A 4,657-nucleotide genomic window follows, 5' to 3' on the forward strand; every position below is an offset into this window, starting at 1 on the left:
AAACAAAGTTGGGCACCGCAATAATACGCATTCAATATGAATTAAATGGCAATTAATTTTTTGTAGACGTTGTCATATTGTACATTCATTTTGGTATTTATCTTGACTGCGCACAATACTGTGCATTTAATATTCAATGGAAATGAAATATTTGCTAAGACTTTTAAGATAGCTTCAAACTATTTAATTTATTTAAAAAATCAAAAAATAAAATTTACAATGACTGTTTACTGGATAAGCCAATAGAAGAACAGAAAACTGATAATATTTAAATCACAAAAATATGTTTATAAATTTCAACTAGAGAAAAGATTAGAAATATATTTAAATTGTTGAAACTGATTGGTCATTAGAAATATATTTAAATTGTTGAAACTGATTGGTAAACAGAAACTAATAATAAATTGATTCAACGAATGCATAAATAACCTGCACTACTAAGTTGCATAAATATATCTTTTAAAAGCACCTTGCACTCGACACATTTTCTAAGAAAGAGAGAAATTATATGATAAAGTCATACATTTATTTACATTTTAATTAGAAACGAATAAGACTCCCAATCATCTTTAATTAAATATTTGCGCATTCATATTATTCCATAGATTGCTGCAAGGACCGCAAGCAAAGGTACATGGGAATTCGTGTTTATTTACACTGTTTGACTGACAATAAATGAATGGCAGATTACTCCGATGGCGTAAGCAAATTATTCGCGATGTTTACACAACAAATTGAATAGCAATAAAAAAAACTGTAAACAGATATATATTAAATATCCGTTACAAGCCCGAAGCATAAGCGACTCCTGTAGCTGGAATCCATGAGGTCCCAGAGATTAATTGAGCAACTGTGAACTTGCCGGCTTCAGTGGCACTGCTGATCACATGAAACCCAGGCCAATTCACACGTTTTGACGTTCCTGCGCCCCCTCCGGTGTTGCTGTATTCCCCGTAGTATAACGTGCTCAGAGCGAAATTGCCGTCCCATTCCAACCAACCAGCAGGGTCTATGTGATCGCCCAGAGTGGATTGAACAAATACAGTGCGAGAGTATTCCCTCCACGGCCTCCCCAGGTATGTCTTGATGGACCCTTTCACAGTTTCGAGATCAGAAGACGCTGACACTATACAATTCTGGACGGAAATTCCGGTGTTTTCATTAGGATCCGTTCTTGCCTGGGCAGTAATTGTGTTGATCTGGTTGCTCATGGGACGTCGGGCGATGATATTGCTGTCCTGGATGACAACCGCAGCGTTGCCGAAGATGAAATCCACGGTGCCGTAGATATCAACTTCGCGGTAGAATTGGCGGAGGGAGTAGACATACAAAGTGTCTTGGTAACCTTTGATGCTGCACCGGTACACGGCCCACTGGTCAGACCCCACTCGAAGTGCCACCGCCTGGTGCTTCTCCGCCCCTGCCGTGTTCTCGAACGTTATATCTCTTGCCACGAATCCGCTGCCAGAAACAGCTGCAAAAGCACGCACAAACACACAAATACAAAATCAATCACAAAATTCATTTGGGCAAATTCTAAATAACTATCTCCTGGTTTTGAAGTCTTACCGACAGTTGCAGTTTTGAAGGTAGTGACGCCGTCTTCGACGCTCTTGCTTCCAGTCACCATGGTTTTATCCTTGCCGTCTCCCAGCAACATCAAATTGGTTATCTTGTTGGATATGTCGATGTTCTCCTTGTAAGTTCCCGCCTTAATGTAGATGATGTATCTCTTGCTGCTCTGCTCAGGCACAGCGTTGATTGCTTCGGCGATTGTTCGGTAATTGCCCGAACCATCTTGGGCTACCACTGAATTCGCTTGGCTAGCTGGGCTTGACGCCTGCAATAGCTTGCGGTCTCCCGCTGACAGCCATTCGGGAAATCCATCTTTACTCTCACGGCCACGGTGGGAATGGAAATCTCCCTTGTTTACAGATAGCAGGCGGCGGTTAATAATGGTCGTGGGAGGCAAAGTGGAGAGCCTGAACATGGAGAGCGAGTTGCTCACTAGCTCTGACAAATTTACGGCTCTGGACGACAGGATAGCCCTGATGGGATTGGTGGCACTCAAATTGAGATCACGAAATCCGTTCAAGCAGGTTTCCTGGTTTGTCAGAGCTGCACTCAGCCAAATGGGGGAGTCTGTGTGTAAGGAACCGTTGTTCGAGCAGACGTTGAGACGATCGATGGTATCTTCGAAGAGCTCAAAACAATCTTGCCAGGCCGCGCGCTCTCTTTCATTCATCACATTCTTTTGGAGAGTGAGGGCGAATTCGTGGGCTTCCTGAGCCCTTTGCAAGCTCACTTGGAAAGCGAAGTTAGTGAGATCGTTAAGCTTGGCGGTCTGATAAGCAGGATAGGAAGCCATGGACGAGATACATCGCCCGGGATAACGGGCTTTTGCTACACGCCGAGTTGGCCACTTTGGACACCGTTCTCCAAGCATGACGATGATGATGAGCGTTGTCGTTTGAGCCCACAGAAGCACTGACTGCCACAAACACGAGTGCGGCCACAACGAGAATTGACGTCAGAGCAACTACCACGCCTCTGCTTTTCGAATTTTCTGCTTTCTCTTCATCAGCTCTGGCATAACAACTCTTCATTTTGTTAAGCTAATGCTTCTGTTTTTTCACAGGCGAGGACAGAATTTGAATTGTAAGAAAGCAAGCTTAAAGCTTCCTGGGAGAAATGTAATGGATGGTTTGAATCTCCAATGTGCCAAGCGTCGCACTTTATAGAATGGGATTCCGTGACATAGTTGTAATCCATCGAGAATTGGACAATCAGTATTGAAACGATCTGCCATGAAATTCTTATTCTCTGTTACGTAGCCAATTGCTTGTCGTTGATTTCCTTTTTCTCTTTTACTTCAATCTAAACACTATTATTGTCAAATACAGCAGCTACGAGATCCATGTATTCGACAGAATCTCGTGCCGCATAAAATTAAGAGTAAGATTCAACGTTGATTTCTCATTGCGTTTGCACTGCATCATCGCCTACTTGGATTGAAAAAGCCCACAACAAGTTTGCAATATAGTTATATTCCATCAAGTAATTCGTACAAGACTCTCTGTAATCAAGTTGACCATAGAATAAGCATGTTAGCAGCCAGTTTAAAATCATGCTTTCCTTACACCATAATTTGCCCTAATTGTGTCATGGAAAGGCTTATCGATCAGAAAGTTCTTTTCTTAAACAGTTCTTTTCCTTATAAAGTTATTGGTCAGCCCACGACTGCGTATACAGTTTTTTTCGTCAGCATAAATTAGGAAAGCAAAAATGTATTGAACACTATAGACGAAATTCCTTTGACAGATCACACTTCTGGATTCTGTTTACTTTTTCATCTCTATCGATTAGGTTGAATAGTATAGCGAAATTTTTTTGACTGCGTAAGAAACGCAAATTCTATTTGATCGCATTTCTTAAATATCTCTTCTTATTCTTAAGATTAAAAGAGTAGAGAAGCGAAAACAAAACAACATAAAAGAAAACACACAACACAAGGTTTAACATGGTTCACCACTAAGTGCCTACATCCACCAGAAACGCAGGGAGAATTCTTATTAACTAATACCCAATACTATAATCATACATGACTGCACTTAGTCATTTATTGAGACATCTCAAATATGAAATGAAGAGTCTTCTGGGGAAGACAAACAGACATGTGACTAGTGGGCTTCATATACCCAACAATCTCCCTCGTGAAGTCCAAACGGCACAACCTGTAACATTCCTTGCATCTCCATTCCAAGGCTCATACTACAATCAGTTGGCAAGACTTTAATTTTGCAAAGTCTTGTTCACGAACACTGCGAACTAACCTTCTCCAAATCAAATCAGATTTAATAAATTCTAACAGTCGAACAACTTCTCTTACAACTATTACAAATGCAAAAATCATCCATAAATTCATGATCAGAAATAACATCACCTTGATTTTCTTCTCATTTCCCGATTGCATATTCACAATCTCTTTCACTTGTCCCAACTCTACCTCAACTGGCCAATCACCAGTGACACAAACTATATCAGCTTCACTTCCTCTTGCATCCTCAGCAGCTCCCTCTACAGATCCTTTCCATGCAAAGACAATTGCACTATCATATCCACCACCATATGCAGTAGCATTAGGTTTTCTTCGATAACCATACCCAGCTTGTGCACGAATTAATGCATCCCACTCTACCTCCACTTTTGCAATCTTCATCAATAAATCATGATTTTTGCAATCTGCCTGTTCTTCTTTAGGGTCATCCTCATTCGCTAGATTCGAGACTACATCCACCTCACCCCAGGAGGCATCCTCCTCACCTTGGAAGGGAAACAAACCAGTCTCTTCTTCAAACAACGAATACAACAAACCCTCTTCTTCTTCAGCCAAAATCTCCTCCTTTTTCCAGCCATCCCACCAATGACGTTTGGTTTCATCCTCCACTTGGACATCACTCTCTATTGAGTCTAGACTACCAAGAAATTTTTCGATGACTGATTTGGCTTCATCATCCAATTCAGCCTCATCATCTAAAACTTTAGCCTATTTGTTGATAACATAAAAACACCCAGCTCTGAGATCAAACACAAAGTAAGGGCACCCATATCCAGGATCAACTATCCAATCTGATCCCATCTCTGCTCAACATTTCAC

The 4,657-nt window shown here is 41.1% G+C and overlaps 1 pseudogene; it reads right to left on the minus strand.

Annotated features, from left to right (window-relative positions):
* Nucleotides 1–782: 782 nt before the first annotated feature.
* On the minus strand, nucleotides 783–2,606 carry LOC131049338 (pectinesterase-like; annotated as a pseudogene).
* Nucleotides 2,607–4,657: the final 2,051 nt, after the last annotated feature.

The sequence above is a fragment of the Cryptomeria japonica genome, chromosome 6 (genome assembly GCF_030272615.1).
Source record: "Cryptomeria japonica chromosome 6, Sugi_1.0, whole genome shotgun sequence".
Taxonomy (NCBI): domain Eukaryota; kingdom Viridiplantae; phylum Streptophyta; class Pinopsida; order Cupressales; family Cupressaceae; genus Cryptomeria; species Cryptomeria japonica.